Below are 18046 nucleotides of genomic sequence, written 5' to 3' on the forward strand. Positions count from 1 at the left end.
CATAGACTTCTTCTTCCAAATAGCCATTAAGAAATGCAGTCTTAACGTCCATTTGGAATAATTTCATTCCTTTATGGGCAGCAAAGGCAATAATGAGACGAATAGCCTCAAGTCTTGCTACGGGTGCAAAGGTCTCGTCATAATCGATCCCTTCTTATTGATTGTAGCCTTGGACAACTAGTCGTGCCTTGTTTCTTGTAATAAGTCCTGCATCGTCCAGTTTATTTCTGAACACCCATCTTGTACCAATAACAGTTCGATCATTAGGTCGTGGCACTAAGTGCCATACCTTATTGCGTTCGAATTGTTGAAGCTCATCTTGCATAGCAGTTATCCAATCAGGTTCAGCAAGAGCTTCTTTGATATTGGTAGGTTCAATGGTTGATATAAAAGAAAAGAACGAGCAGAAATTATTCAAGGACCTTCTAGTTTTAATGCCTTGTTCTAGATCCCCTAGGATTTTGTCCAAAGGGTGGGAGCTTTGATGTTTCCACTTTTTGAAAACTCTAGGCTCATTATCATTTAATGGACTAGCATCATCTGCAGACGAAGAATCATGACTTGTTCCCCCTGAGTTGGACTCGGGATTTTCTTCCGAAGTATCACTAACTTCATTAGAAATATCATGATTTGGATCGAAAGTTACAACATCATTAGGTATAACTTCAAGATCTTTTTCCTTATTTAAGGAAGGGTCAATAGTATCATTAACTATGGACTCATCACTTCCTTTAGGATCGTTTGCAGAGTTATCTAGTTCATCATTGATACCTTGAATATCTTCATCTTCATTTAAAGGATCATTTCTTGCTAAAAAGAAATCGGGCTCATCTGGATCCTCTTCTTCCTGTTCAACTTTATCAAACACATTATCTTCGTCAAAGCGAATATGAACACTTTCTTCTATACGCAAGGTTCTTTTATTGAACACTTTGTAAGCTTTACTATGATCCGAATATCCCAGAAAAACAGCTTCGTCACTTCGGGGGTCAAATTTTCCTAAATTGTGTTTTCCATTATTGTGAACAAAGCATTTGCTCCCGAAGCAACGGAGATGTGATATATTGGGTTTTCTCCCTCTTAAAAGTTCATAGGGAGTCTTTTTCAAAATAGGTCGGATCATAGCTCTATTATGCACAGAGCATGCGGTACTAATAGCTTCTGCCCAAAAACTTCTAGGGAGGCCACTACACAACAACATAGTACGGGCCATATCCTCTAGGGTTCGATTCATACGTTCCACGACACCATTTTGTTGTGGGGTTCGTGGTGCGGAGAAGTTATGTCCTACACCATTTTCCCTACAAAATTCTATAAACAATTGATTATCAAATTTCGTGCCGTGATCCATTCGAATCGAAATAAGCTTTTTATCATATTTATTTTGGGCAAGCTTCATTAATGCCACAAATTCATCGAAAGTTTTATCTTTAGAGGAAAGAAAGATTGGCCAGACATACCTTGAGTAATCGTCGACTAGAACAAATATATACTTTGATCCACCACGGCTTCTAACTTTCATAGGTCCACATAAATCCATGTGTACCAACTCAAGTGATCGTTTAGTGCTAACTACTGTTTTAGGTTTAAATGAGGATCTAACATGTTTGCAACGGGTACATGAATCACACATTTTCTCTTGCTCGAATTTAATTGAGGGCAAGCCTTCAACTAAATCCATAGACTTAAGTTTCTTTAAAATAGTTGGACTAATGTGTGCAAACCTCTTGTGCCACAAGCTGGAATCATCTGAGGTTGCTTTCATACACGAGAAGGAATTTGTATTGACAACATTTAAGTCAATCATATACACATTCCTCCTACAATGACCCTCAAGTAAAACATTACTAGTACCTTCAATTATGATACGACAAGCATCGGCATGAAAAACAACTTTGTTACCTTTGTCACATAATTGAGAAATACTAAGTAAGTTATGTTTAAGACCACTTACCAGATATACGTTATCGATTGAATGGGAGGTTGAAATTCCAATTTTTCCTACTCCAATAATCCTACCCTTCTTGTTGTCTCCAAAAGTAACCTTGCAGCATCCAGGTTTAGAGAAAGACCCTTTTGACTTAACAGTTTTCTTGGGAGTTCCCTTTGATTTGTTATTTGTCTTATTTTGATTTTGAAAGAAAGACCTTTTCCTAAGACGTTTAACAAGCAACGCAGTTTCATCTTCAATATCTGAAGAATCATTAATCTTGCTAGACTCAGCTTGTAAGGCCATCTTCTTGCTTGTACCAGCTTCCTCCTCATCCTGATTCAGAGTAATCTCGTGAGCCATTAAGGTTCCGAGTAGCTCCTGATAGGATAACAAAGTTAGGTCCTTACATTCCTCTATGACAGACACTTTATGTCTCCATCTGCGAGACATACTTCTAAGAATTTTTCTAGCAATTTCCTCGGAGTCGAATGTTCTTCCTAAATTCTTTAGCTCATTAATGATACTAGAAAAGTGAGAGGACATGCTGTCAACTGACTCGTTTTGTTCCACGGCAAATAACTCGTATTTTCGCATTAGTAATGCCATACGTTGCTTTTTGACAACAGTGGTTCCCTCATAGGCTAATTCTAGACCATCCCATATTTCCTTGGCAGATGAACTGGTTGAGAAACGATCGAATTCAGTTGCAATCATACCGTTTTGCAATAAGCTTATTGCTTTTGAATTCTTCTCAACCTTTTTATAATCCGCCTCAATATAGTCCTCTTCCTTCTTTTCGACGGTAGTGCCATTAGTGGTTGCAAGTAAGATCTTATTCGGACCATTCTTGATAATCAACCAGCACTCCCAATCGTTACCCTTAATGAAATAGGTCATCATATTCTTCCATAAACCATAGTTCTTCCCATTGAATATAGGACACTTAAGGTGTTTGGAATCCATTTGATAAAAAATAACTGCAGCAGAAAAATGATAAATAGACTAAAAAAGAAGATCAGACTCTAGCTGTTAGGCTATCAAGAGCACGAGGCTCTGATATCAATTGAGGAGTCTATTGATCGAATACGAAAGAAGGGGTGGGGGATGAATTGAGTATTAAAAACAATGCCCACTTTTTCGAAATATATGATGTAAAATTAATTATTTGATTTTATTGATTAAAATCAACTAATTAATTTACTAATAAGCGCAAAATCGAAATAACAAAAATAAAGAAAGAGAGAAAGAGAGACACACAGGATTTTTGAAGTGGTTCAGTTTCACAAGTCGAAACCTACATCCACTATTCTCGATTAATAATTTTTAGTACCTTTCTACGGATTACAAAAATTATCAATCCACTCGTATAATCAACACTATAATTATAACTCAGATTGAGTATCGCTAAATACTCTAGATTGCTCTTACATTAATAAGAAAAGTACAACGATAAATACTAATCTCACGTTATGCGAGTGAGTATAATATCTTTGTGTACTTAGTATCCTATAACGATTTCTCTTTGAGTGATTGACAAATATGATGCGCAACTTTTGTATAAGCAATTTGTAAAATAAAAATTAAAGCTCAAATAATTTTTGCTTAAATATTTTTCTCTTGAAAGTGTAGATGTGTGTCACAAATAAATGTTGAATGAAGAGAGGTATTTATAGTTGTAGGGAATTAGGGTTTTAGAATATTCTGGAAGGAGCAAAACCCTAAATGACTTAATGAACAAGTAGGAGGCAAGGGTGTGGAGAATTCGGCCTCTAGGGTTTCGGCCCCTAGGGTTTCGGTCCATTCGGCCTCCATAACCCACAACAAATCGGGATAGAATTTAGTTGAAACCCTAGGTTGCATGACGACATAAATATCGTGTTACAAACCAATAGTTTATTCAACTTAAATTCTAATTAAATAATTCCAATTATATAAATACTCTCTTATTCTTATAAAACATTAAAAATATATTTTCCAAAAATTAACGCATCATTTTTGTCTAGAAATAAAGTTATGGCTAAGAGGTCATAACTTCACTAACCTTTAAATCAAACAAAGTAAAACCATTACCAGATGACAACCTATACTATCTAATCTTCAGTAGATTTTCAGTAAACAAATCGTCTCTTCACAAGTCTCTCATCTTGAGTCTCGTGGTTGATTTTTGATCTTGATCTTGCTTGAATACAACGATCAAGTGTATTTGAAGTTGTACCTCCTTGGTCCAAACTTCAAGCTTGCGTCATTGTAATTGTTCCTTTCTATATTAAGACTTAAGCACACAATTACATGCATATGTTTATAATATTAAGTCCACATACAAATCATTACTGTCATTATCAAAACAACTAATTAGGACTAAAGGTCCAACAGAGTCCTTTATCGTACTTGCGTGAGCTAATCAAAATTTGACGTGTCGAACTAAACAACATAGGTACACGGAGGCACAAGATTGAAGATGGAGGAAAAGAGAAATCGATGATATGTTGATCAGCTAGTCTTGCTTAATACAGAGGTATTCGTCTTAAGCTTGGGTCAAATATCAAAACTTTTTGGCTAAATAGGGTTATTTAGCAAATTAATTAAATTTTTAGGGCTGATTTTAAACTTTTTGGAGTGAATGGATCCATGTCATTGATTTTTTTTTTTCCAGTTTTTAGCTGAAGCCGCTGAGCTCCTTAGCGGCTTATATATGTATCACTTTCAAGTTGGTGTAATGTGTGTTTGCAACGTTTTTGTACTGATATAGTAAAGCCGCTAGAAAACTAGACGGCGTATCCTCTCTCTATTTTCTAAAAGCTGCAGCATGCCACTACGCCAAATCTGGCAATCAATAAGGAGCGTATCACAACGGTTTAATGCATTTAATAACGACACTTAGATTACCGTTTTCCAAATATTGGTGGAAACTTAAACCGCGCTAATAGGAATAACGGTTTCCCTCGAAAACCGTTGTTATTATAATTTGACAACGGCTGCTTAACAAACCGTTGTAAAAAACGTTTAACAGTTTCCAAAAACTCGTTATAAAATCACTCTTATCAACAGTTGTTAGAAAACCGTTACCAGTTTAAGATATCGGTATTTCGAAAACCGTTACTAAATTTACACCAGCAACGGTTTTTGTTACCCGTTGCTATGTTATAGCTACGGATTTTTCGTAACCGTTATTATTTTCTATTATGAAATAACGGTTTTTTAATTCAACCGTTGTCAGTATTTGATTAGATTTTTCAGTTTGACTACTGCATTCAAAACTTTATCAGAACTTTAATAAATATTCAATTTGACCAATAATATTCAGTTTGACCAAAATAATAATTTTATAAATATGTCTTCATAATGTTTTAGGTCAAATTCTAAATTGTCAAGCATTTATTCTTTAATTTCTCTCTAAAAAAAATTTGGTTGCTGTATCGGAGCTACAATCACATTCTCGTTACGCACAGCCTTTTACTTGCATTCTCCATAATCTCCCGGTTCATTATAGTGTGAATGAAAAGGGTTTAAACCCTAATTTTTGGTGGTTGACGCAAATGTTTCATGACTCCGGTTTCATCGCGGTTAAAAAAGTGTACCCTGTGTCTACAAACAAGCAAGGTTTTGTAGGCTTCGCTTTTATCGTGTTTGACGAAGCCAACTGCCATGATAGTTTTCGCCAGGCAAGAAAATTAGGGGCTAGATTTGCGGGGGAAGATGCGGGGAAAGAGGACTTCTATTCGGATGATAAATAACAAGGCCCTTATCTATGGGTTGCGACCCATCGTGATCATCATCTACTGAAACATTACAGGAAGCATCACATTCTTGCCACCGCGCCTATGTCATGGGAGAAAAAGGCCATTCCAGTTGCTCTTCCCGGTGATGATGAAGGGTCCATCTACGACTTTCTCTATACCGAAATTCATGATGAGTATCCTAATACTTCATCAGATTCTAATGTATTTGGATTATGGTGGTGGTTTGAATTAAATTTTAATTATTTATGTTTTTTGTTACGTTTTTTGTTACCCCATTCTCTGGAATTCAGAGACAATATCACCAGAAAAATATCAAACTTTTATTATAATGACTTAGGTTTTCGGAGTACATTAAAATATCAAGTTAACGAAAAAAATCGCGTAAAACAAGCGTTGACAAACGTTAAAAAGCAAATGTGTAGTGTGGAGTTGAATGGAGGGAGTATGTTTTTTGTTACCCCATCCTCTAGAATTCAGAGACAATATCACCATATATGTCTCTTTCACCTTTAGCCCAATCCACACAGTCGTTTTCCCATTGCATTGGGACTGTCCCCTGCTCGGCAATGCGACCTTGGCGGTGCAGAATCATAAGTAGTAGGAGACTGTCAGATTCATTCGCAATCCATAAATATGGGCCTACCCGCTGATCATCGTGATCAAACCAGAGTCTCGAAGAGTCATTGTTATAGAATGCCCGCTCAATTTTGCGAGCCTGACGAAAGCATTCCCGCTCCTCACCCCCGCCAAACTCGATGAGGGCGCACCGCCCGAAGCCATCATGTGCATCATTGTCCGGGTAGATAGTTTGAACCAAATTCAATGCGGCTATCCGAATCAAACCTATTAACCAGTCAAGGCTATACGAGAGTATAGTCTTTCTATGCCCGTCCTCTGTATACGGGAGATTGTGAATGATGCATGTAAAGGGTTTAGCGTACATAAATATACTTGGGGGTCCTGCAAGATCATCAGCGGATGAATAATATGAACCACTATAAGTTGATGAACTTCACGACATAATCGATGTGGAAAATTAATGTAGGACTTAATAAGTTAAGAATTGAAAAGTGCAAACGGTACAAGTTAAGATTGTGAAAATTATAATTCTATTTATAATAGTTTGGGTTGTAGTGGAAATGGTATAACAAGATAGTAAGAATTGGAACCGGTATAATAATAAGATAAGAATTGGAAACTTAACAAGTTAAGAATTGGAAAGTGAAAATGGTATAAGTTAAATAAGAATCGGTCAACTCTACCGTGTTAAACATATTAGCTTACAACGGTTATCAAAAAACCATTGTCCAATTACTAAAAAAACAACGGTTATAAAAAAACCGTTGTCCAATTATTAAAAAAACAACGGTTATCAAAAAACCGTTGTCCAATTAGTAACAACAAAACGGTTATAAAAAACCGTTGTACAATGACTAAAAACACAACGGTATTGATTTGCCTAATGCATGCCTTGTAATTTTTACTTTTTCTGATTCAAAGTTGCATTATTGCGTGTTTGACCATATGTATAACACAAAATGATAACGGTTCTTTGTTAAGCCGTTATCATATTACATATATCAACAACGGTTGGACAGAACCCGTTTTAAAAAAAATTGTTTAATTATCTGTGATTTTCTAGTGTTTGTGATTTGACTAATAATGCATGCCCTGTAATTTTTTACTTTTTCTGATTCAAAGTTGCAGTATTGATTGTTTGACCGTATGTATAACACAAAATGATAACGGTTCTTTGTTAAGCCGTTATCATATTTCATATATCAACAACGGTTATTGTAAATCCGTTTTCATATTACACACCAATAAACAACGGTTTTTCTTATAACCGTTGTAAATACAGATCCACTGTGAAAACTTGAAAGTTTGTGGTTTTACCAATGCATGCCCTATTATTATTGGTTGTTTGACCATTATTCACCTCATGTATGCATGCACAATTAATACAAGTTTGAATGTAACGTATGGATGAAATTAATCTAATTAATTATAGCTTTATTATTGTAATACTACGGTTTTGTGAGTCTTTGGGTACTCTATCGAGTGGGGCTTACTCTGTCGAGTAAGTAGTTTTTGACGCAAAACAATAGTCTGCCTGTAGGGTTCTCAATCGAGTACCCATCGATCGAGTAAGTTGGGTACTCGATCGAGTAGGGGGCACTAGTTCGAGTAAGTGCCTTACTCGATCAAGTAAGTGGTTTTACGAGTGATATTTAACGGGTTTTGTTAATAATGCGGGAATGGTATATAAGGCTTTCGTCACTTTTCTCAAAATACTTTTACAACCTAAAAACCTTCAAGAGAAGATTGGGATTTACGTTGAATCATCCTCGCCGCATTATTAGCAAATCCCGGAGCTAGAGGTGTCGAATTTCATCGTTCTTTACACCGTTGTGATCTTTGTGTCAAGGGTAAGCTTTACATATGATTTTTATACTGTTTTGTTAAAGTTGGTTAAACCTTAATTGGGTGATTTGGGGGTTTTGGGGAGTATTGTTGATGTTAGATTGTGATTGTATGCTTGATAGGAAGTAATTTCAGTGAAGGACGATGTTGATTAGCTAATTGTGACGATCTTGGTGATTGTTGTTCCAGGTAGGGTTTCCCTACTCAGTATTAATTACATAATGTGTGGTTATTGTGCTGTAGTTAGTGATTGTTGATTGATTCAGACGGTTGTGATTTCGTATTATTGATTGATTCAGACGGTTGTTGGTTTTGTGTTGTGATTACTGTTTAACTCTCTGTGATCTTTGGGGTGCGTCCCTGGCTGAGTGGAGTCACTTGCGGGAGTGGCTTCACGTTCTTGATTCACCCTCTGTGGAACCCTCCACAGGAGGGGATGTGCACATTAATGAACATGGGTTTATCGCTCGATGGAGATGAGCGGGGCTTAAGTGGGAACGGCTGCGGTCCCCCCACTGGCGGTGTGGAGTATCGGTTGCGATGAGTACTCTGGCAGGACTACACACTTTTAGTGTGTAATCAGTTGTGTGGAGATTGATTATTGAGTTTGGAGGATTGTTATGTTGTTGAGTTGTTGTGTACTTGTTTCGTTGTGGCTTTGTGTTGTGTAATTAGTACTGACCCCGTTTAATGTTTTAAAAACTGTGGTGATCCATTCGGGGGTGGTGAGCAGTTATTGAGCAGGTATGATGTGACGCATATGGGATAGCTGGGATGAGTCGTCACGTGGCTGTTAGAAGAGTCTTCCGCTGTGTCAGACGATGTTTTATAGTTGTGACAGTTTTGGCTAGTAGACATTTTTTTGCAGCACTTTGTATTTCAGTTTAACAATTTTGGTTTGGACATGTAATCACTTAAACCGTATTTACTTTTAAAGTATGTTTCTTTATTGTCTTATGATTATCATTGCCTCGGGTAACCAAGATGGTGACGTTTCCATACCTTAAGTGGTCCTGATAAGGCACTTGGAGTGTGGGGGTGTCACAAAGTGGTATCAGAGCGACGATCTTGAAACCTATAACCAATGAACCTAATGGACATAGGGAGTCAAACTAAAATGAACCCGGGTAGAAGTTGTAGGAGCTAATACAAAGACTTGGGAGACGTCCTAAAGTCGCGAACTCGCCCTACAATTTTGAACCGGTCACTATGAGGTGTCATGGGACCGCTATGTGTTTGCTAATGTTCTACTGCGTATGTTGAATGATGTGTTGTATAGAAATGTTGCAAAATGATTGTGGTGGAATGAGGAATGTGGTAAATGATAAAGTGTTGTGAATAGGCATGTTGCATGATAGTTGGTTTACAATGTTGTTTGGAATTGTTGGAAAGGTATATGAGAATGATGAATGATGTGGTGCAAAAAGGGGAGTAGTTCATATATGAGAATATGTGATAAATAACGATGTTGCAGGATGTATGATTTATAATGTGGCATAATAGTAACATGTGAATAGGAATGTTGTGTCGTATACGTATATTTTGTTCGCGTAAAGTTGTATAATAAGCTTATATACTTGTCCACTATTGTTCATATGTATATGTTGTATGAAGAATGTGGTTGAAATGGATTAATTGATTGGAAAGGATGGAGTGACAATTGCATGAGAATATGAATTTTGTGATTATGAATATGTTTAGGTGACGAAGTGGATTTATAATATTGTTGCATTAGTAACATGAAAATAGGATTTGTAACGTATGATTATGTTTTGTTGTACGTAAAGTTATAGAATAAAAGCATCTGGGTAAATCATGATTGACAAGTTAAATAATCTATGTGCATGATGAATGTTGTTGCCTGGCTTTTGAAGGTAGTAACATGTGATTAGGAATACTGGTTTTATGAGTATGGACTTGTTTTTGTTTACCTTGTTGTCGTTTAAGTTGTTTGGAAGTAGAAATCAAGTAGTTGTGTTTTTCCGATTATAGCTAGGTTGTCTTTAAACTGTTATAACTTGAGATGTATATATGATTTTAATGTGATTCTAATTGGAGGTGATAGCTTGTTCCTTTACGATTCTAACGATAGGTCACACGCCCAAAACGACCAAGAAACGAGTGAGATATGACCGTTTTAAAAAAAATTGGACAGTGCTGAGAAATGCGTAAGGTACTCGATCGAGTGGCCGTCACTCGATCGAGTTCACCTCTTGTTACTCGATCGAGTAAACCTTACTCGATCGAGTAGCCCTGATAATTTTTTTTTACGTGCCTCTGACCTTTACCTACTCGATCGCGTAAGTAACTTACTCGATTGAGCTGCCTGTACTCGATCTAGTGACCCCTGTTTTGGGTCATATGATTATCTTTTGACTTCGTTGCATATTATGTTTAATTCAAAGGTGTTATTTTGCTTCTTTATGCATTGTTTTACATGTATATTGGTCTTGATGCGTAAGTTACCAAATCTTATGGTGGTGAGTGGCACCTCATGGTGGGTAGAAGTTCGGTGGGAGGACATGAGTTATATGTGGTTGTGATGGATAGTGGAAAAAGGAAGGGAACGTTGATGAGCTGATTGAGGCATGGTGCAAGTTTTGTGAGACGTGGTGAGTGATATATTTGCGAATTTGAGTGATGTAAAGGCAAGTGTATATGAGCAAGGAGTGATGTAAGTGTAAGGAACGTGAGAATAAAAGGGTGAAAGAAAGGATGTGGATAGTAGCAACTTGAGATGTGTAAGAATTATGGAGGGAGATGGTTAGATTGTGTTGGTTAAGAATATATGTAATAAAAGGTCGTTGTAGAGGGATGGAGAAGAGTGGTCTATATTGAACTTAGATGGAGACATGTCGTGAGGTGGATTTGTAGGCAGTGAGTGAGTTTGGGAGATTTGGTTTATTAATAGATGAAACTACTGTGTGATTTCCTTGGGTAATTAACGGTATGAAATGAATTTTGATTTCTAGAGATGTACAAGGGAGATGCAATTGTTAGAACAGTGAACGTTGATTTTATGGATAGATTAGTGACAAGTGTGAGTGATAGCATAATAAGAGAAGATCCATGGTAAGAAAGAGTGAGATGATATCGATATGAAATAATGGGATTTGGGTTTTGGAGCGATAAGAAGGTAATTGGAGCACTAAAGGGTTGGGTAGAAGTAATACGGAGTTGAGCTATTAAATGGTATTGTTGAGTACAAAGAGAAAAGAAGGATAAAAGTAAGCTGAGAAAAAGGTTCACCGGAGTTATGTGATATAAAAGTAAGGAATCGTCTAGATATATGATATTATCAAGAGTAAGTGAGTTAATGGTTATACAGAAGTTTCAGGACAACATGATTAATCATGAGTTTCAAGGAATTAAGGGAGTATGAAGTTGGTGGAGTATTTGCACGATACGAGATTTTTGGTGGAGAGTTAGATGCTGATAGAATTAAGGATAGTATTGGGAATAATGTTGAGGTAATTTTGGTTGATGGATTTGATGTTCGTTATTTGGGATGTTAACCAAAGATAGGAAAGAAACCGTGATGTTTAGAGATGAGTGTAGGAGGCTTGATGTCCGAACAATGGTGGTGTTGAGGTGTTGTCACTAGTGGTTAAGGGCGATGTTGAGCAGGAAAGATAGCCATTATAAAGAGGTTGATTTTGTAAAGACCAGATTGATAGGTATGGTTGTGAAGAAGTATAAGATGTGGCTATAGGAGGCGGTTGCTAGTAGTTGGGTAGTAATGGTATGGTTATATATGGTAGAAGGTGCTGGTTATGCGAATGGAAGAATGTGTATGAGGGGCATACGAGTTAAGCTCGGGCGAGAGGTAACCTTTATCAGATGGTAACTTACGTGATCAGGATTGACTGGTTGGATGTCATTACGGGTCTAATATGTATATAATTGTTTATGTGGGGTTCTGACCTCACGAGAAGTGGTATGGTGTGATAGTTATAAAGCTGTTATCTGAATGTTCTGTAATATATGTTGGATACGGTAACCTAGTGGAATGATGTTTAAAAAGGTAATAATTTGAATGATCTGGCATGGCTAGTTATACTTGTATGTGTATTCATGATATATGTTTATTTCGTGAAAAGGTATGGATGGTATTCATGAGGTTCTTATCTGTTTATTCCATACAATATGTTGTGTTGTGATCTAGTAAAATGGTTTTGAGTAAGTTTTCTTGTCCAGGAAGTTGTCCCGAGGCAGTGTGCATGAGAATAGTATAAGTGGTGATGTTTATCGATGTGGTTGTTGTGCCTCGGGTGGTGATCTGGGCATGGTATTTCGTGTTGTGATGCGGGTATTTTCGCGCTGCGGTGCGGTTGTTGGTGGCGGTGTTGCGATGCCGTCACCGGTTGTGGTGGAGTAGGCGGGATGATTACGATTCGAGTTTCGAAAGTGTATACCTGTTATACATAATTGTTGTTTTGTCTGTTGCTGTTTCATGTGAGTTTCAGTTTGGACAGATAGACGGTTGTTTTGTTTATTGATGTTTCTTACCCGTTTTAGCCTGGGGTGTGAGGGTAGAATATGATATGGAAGGGAGTTGTGTATGTTTCTATGGCCGGCTTGGTATAACGATATTCTGTTGATGGGAAACAGTTGTGAGTGGTTATTACAGTAATTTTGATCTTGTTTTAAGATGAGGCATCGATAGACATAGTCATGGTAAGCGATTTGTGGAACATGTGTTGTACTGATCTGAAAGCTACAGGTGATTCATAATCTTTTGTTGAGACAGTGAGTGTAGGGAGTTGGGAATTAGTTTCATGTAAAGTTATGTATGAGTTTTGCGGTAATGAAAGAAAAGAACTTGAGGATCTAGTGTGAGTGTACGTAACAAGTGTGGATCGTGAGTTATGCTTTTGGCGATAGGTGTTTTTATATAGTTTATATAGAGAGGTATGTCGTGTTGCGGTAATGTGGAAGAGTTGGAGTGTTGGTTATGATAAGGATTTTGTGGTATTGGTTAGATGAAGTGCAGAATGAATTGAGGTGTCAGAACTGTTTAAGTAAGAGAGCCTTAGAAATAGGAATGGTTATAGGTGTTGAGGTCTTTGACGTGTGGTGGTGATGAAGATAATGAGAAGATATAGCTAAGGATATAGTATTAGTGAGTTACGAGGACGTAACATTTATCTTAAGAGGAGTAGGATGCGGCAAAGAGAGTTTGATGGTTGTAGATGTTATAGTAGAATTGGAAGTTTGAGTCTTAGTGGAGAATAAAGGACAGATTTGTATTGTGGTTGATTTTGTTAAAAGGCCATGGCCGTGCTTGTGGTAGTGTGATGTTTAGGAGTGTGAGAATATTTCGATAGTGTTGACAGTTGGATGATGATGGTTATGAGTTCGATAGTGTTGACAGTTGGATGATGCTGTTATGAGTGTGAGTAAACTTCGAGGAAGAAGTTCCTTTTAAGGGTGGTAGAATGTAACATTCCGTTTGATGTTTATGAGCGTCCTGATATTGGATTTTTCTAGTGGATAATATGTTAGTGAAACGGAGCTAGCGGCGTTTGTAGATGATAGTTGGTAGTGTATGGAGTTAGTGTCGAGAGAGGCTATAATGTGGTGGATACGATATAGTGAGTCCTGTTGTGGAAGTAGACATAGTTGGTGGGGTTGATGTTAAGAGCTGACGTTCTATAGGTTGGGGTTTCGTTTTGAGTTCTTAGTTGCGTTGTTGTGTCTTGGCCGAGTTAGTATGTTTGTTTTGGGTATGGGTTGAACTCCGGGGACGAAGTTCTTTTCAAGGAGGGAAGACTGTAATACTACGGTTTTATGAGTCTTTGGGTACTCTATCGAGTGGGGCTTATTCTGTCGAGTAAGTAGTTTTTGACGGAAAACATTAGTCTGCCTGTAGGTACTCAAATGAGTAAGTTGGGTACTCGATCGAGTAGGGGGCACTCGATCGAGTAAGTGGTTTTACGGGTGATATTTGACGGGTTTTTTTAATAATGCGGGAATGATATATAAGGCTTTCGTCACTTTTCTCAAAACACTTTTACAACCTAAAAACCTTCAAGAGAAAATTGGGAGTTACGTTGAATCATTCTCGCCGCATTATTAGCAAATCCCGGAGCTAGAGGTGTCGGATTTTATCGTTCTTTACACCGTTGTGATATTTGTGTCAAGGGTAAGCTTTACATATAATTTTTATACTATTTTGTTAAAGTTGGTTAAACCCTAATTGGGTGATTTGGGGGTTTTGAGGAGTATTGTTGATGTTAGATTGTGATTGTATGATTGTATGATTGTATGATTGTATGCTTGATAGGAAGTAATTTCAATGAAGGACGATGTTGATTAGCTGATTGTGATGATCTTGGTGATTGCTGTTCCAGGTAGGGTTTCCCTACTAAGTATTAATTACATAATGTGTGGTGATTGTGCTGTAGTTAGTGATTGTTGATTGATTCAGACGGTTGTGATTTCGTATTATTGATTGATTCAGACGGTTGTTGGTTTTGTGTTGTGATTACTGTTTATCTGTCTTTGATCTTTGGGGTGCGTCCCTGGCTGAGTGGAGTAACTTGCGGAAGTGGCTTCACGCCCTTGATTCGCCCTCTGTTGAACCCGCCACAGGAGGGGATGTGCACATTAATGAACATGGGTTTATCGCTCGATGGAGATGAGCGGGGCTTAGGTGGGAACGGTTGCGGTCCCCCACTGGCGGTGTGGAGTATCTGTTGCGATGGGTACTCTGGAAGGACTACACACTTTTAATGTGTAGTCAATTGTGTGGAGATTGATTATTGAGTTTGGAGGATTGTTGTGTTGTTGAGCTGTTGTGTACTTGTTTCGTTGTGGCTTTGTGTTGTGTAATTAGTACTGACCCCGTTTAATGTTTTAAAAACTGTGGTGATCCATTCGGGGGTGGTGAGCAGTTATTGAGCAGGTATGATGTGACGCATATGGGATAGCTGGGATGAGTCGTCACGTGGCTGTTAGAAGAGGCTTCCGCTGTGTCAGACGATGTTTTATAGTTGTGACAGTTTTGGCTAGTAGACATTTTTTTGGAGCACTTTGTATTTCAGTTTAACAGTTTTGGTTTGTACATGTAATCCCTTAAACCGTATTTACTTTTAAAGTGTGTTTCTTTATTGTCTTATGATTATCATTGCCTCGGGTAACCGAGATGGTGACGTTTCCATACCTTAAGTGGTCCTGGTGAGGCACTTGGAGTATGAGAGTGTCACAATTATACTATAAATAGCATCACATTTGCAGTAACAATAAGAATCACTTTATTATTACTAACCTTTCTACTTCACTTTTTGAATAATATATATATAGATACATATGATAAATAAAAGAATGTCGTCGTCTTCATCATCCACAGTCGCACCTCCTTAGCAATCGGTAACCCACTATATCAACCTGATTACGTGCAAAATTCACAATCTCCCAGTCATACGCGATGCTGCTGGGAAGGCAGCTTCTAAGTCTCTTAACCCATTGAGGGACATCCTTATTGAGAATGGGTTTTCAAATGTTAAGGCAATCCACCCGGCTTGGATTTCTGGTCCTGGGTTTCTTGGATATGCTCTGATCGTGTTTTGAGGGGATGGTCTTGACGATTTTCGCCAAGCAAAACAACTCGTTGCAAGGTATGTATCACGTGACCATCAAAGGGGCAAAAGTGACTTTTATGGCGACGACCCTAAGGATCGTTATGTACACGATAGGCCTTACTTATGGGTTGCCAGCGCTGAGGACGCTCATCTGATGAGAAGGTTTATATTGTACAGGTTTATTAATGTACCGAAATCATGGGAAGACGAAGAAGTGCCTCATTTTGATCACCGTCTTGATGCCGATGTAGTAAGCCTGATTTATAATCAAATTTACCTCAGTACTCACCTCCTAGTCAAACTCCTGTTAGGGTGTTTAATTAATTTACTAATTAGTTAGCTGTTTGTTTTTGTGGTTTTTTATTTTTAATTGTATTTCCTTTTTTTTCCCTTGTGGTACGGTTTTTTTTTTCGCCATTGTATAATATGCCCATTTTAATATATAGTTCTACTCTTTATTTCATGCAAATGCTTATTAACATAGATTTTAAATAACTTGCGAACAGACAAATGAATGAAACAATAACATATAATATAATGACAACGGTAGTGTATAAGAACCGTGTTAGAATATAAACACCTCTAAAAATAAATGGAAATGGGAAGATATTAATAATATAATTACAACGGTTCTTATAAGAACCGTGTTAAATTATGCAGTTACTGAATAACATATTTTAAATAACCTTCTCTCTCTCTCTCTCTCTCTCTCTCTCTCTCTCTCTCTCTCTCTTATTGCTCAAATTATATCAAGTGGTAGCTCTTCTTCTTCCTCTATTTCAACAGGGACATGTAATTGCTTAGTTCCGGCAGCATTGCGGACTTCTTGGACTTTGCAAAATCCGGGAAGAAAGTTTCTTACTTGCAAATTCTATAATCCCGAGACTAAAATGCGTGGATGCAATTACTTCAAGTGGGTTGATGAACCAATGACTGAGTGGCAGAGGAAGGTTATTAACAGGTTAGAGAATGAGAAAAAGACCATGGATATCGAGATTACTCAAGTGAGAAGTATACTAAATCAACTTGAAGAATCGAAGCGGGGAAATGACAGTGAAATATTGAAGGCAAAAGAAGAATGCAAGAAGTTAACCATGGATATCGTAGAACTCAAAAATAATGAGGCATGGCTTAAGTTAATCGTCAAATTTCTTCTTCTAATTGTTATTTACCTAGTTTATTATGTATGGTGGTAGTTTTTACTCTTTATGTGTAAACTTGTAATCCTTTAAATTAATGGAAATAAGCAAGATTTTCTGAGAAGCATATTGTAATTAGCTGGCATATACCAAATGATGCTTTATTTCTTGGCGATAAAATAAAACACAATGAAATAAAAAATAAAACGGTTATACCCAAACCGTTGTTCAAGACGTATACAATTATAACGGTTCAGGCCGTTGTTATGTATATAAAAATGATGCATTATTTCTTGGCGGGAAAATCAAACAAAATGAAAATATTACAGACAACGATTATTTCTAACCCGTTGTAGATAGTACTAATCAATTACGGTTTCAAACAAAACCGTTGTCTGTTTGGAAACAAAATACAACGGTTTTTATTATACCGTGTTTGTTACTTTCCAATAAATAAGGTCTTGCAAGTGTTGTATTATTCACATATATACTCTGAGCTTCCCCTCCCCCACATAATATCCTCAAACATTGAGCTTCCCCACAACCACCAGCCTACCCCATCGCCATCGCAGTCATCGTCATCATCGCCATTGCGCCGCCATTGCGCCGCTAGATCAATCCAGATTCTCCTCTTTAAAGAAGTAGTAAACCCTCCTCTCTAGAGATTTGTTTGTTATTATAAGTATGCATTGTTATTATTTGTTTATTAATTTCTGCTCTAGATATGGTCGAAAAGCGGAAAAGAAACGATGGAAATTCGTCAGGCGACGACTCAGGTGATGAGAATAATTTGCAATACACTGCGGGTCAGATGCGACACAGGGTTTCCCTAGAAGCAATAAATTCAAAGATACCTATCATTTATAGTGGGATAAAGATACGGGGCTGCCATATGGTAAGAATGCCGGGTATTTTGCGAGTTGGATTGCTTGTTGTGTAAGACAGTATGTGCCTCTCGGTACGACGCGTATCAGTGAACTGAGTATAATACAGAACACCACGCTAATAAACAGAATAAAGGTATGTATATGCAACAATAAATGTTTTAGCTGAAATTAAGTTACTACTTGATATGTGTATTAGCCGAAACACTTGTACCAATTATGCTCATCATATATGCAGTTTGCTTAGGTTGTCTCCGAAAAGTATGATAAGTATCTAAAAAAAAGACAGGGGAAGCCCTCAGTTCTTGGAAGTTAAAGATTGACAAGAACCACTTGTTTACCA

Source organism: Silene latifolia, chromosome 6 (genome assembly GCF_048544455.1).
Source record: "Silene latifolia isolate original U9 population chromosome 6, ASM4854445v1, whole genome shotgun sequence".
NCBI lineage: Eukaryota > Viridiplantae > Streptophyta > Magnoliopsida > Caryophyllales > Caryophyllaceae > Silene > Silene latifolia.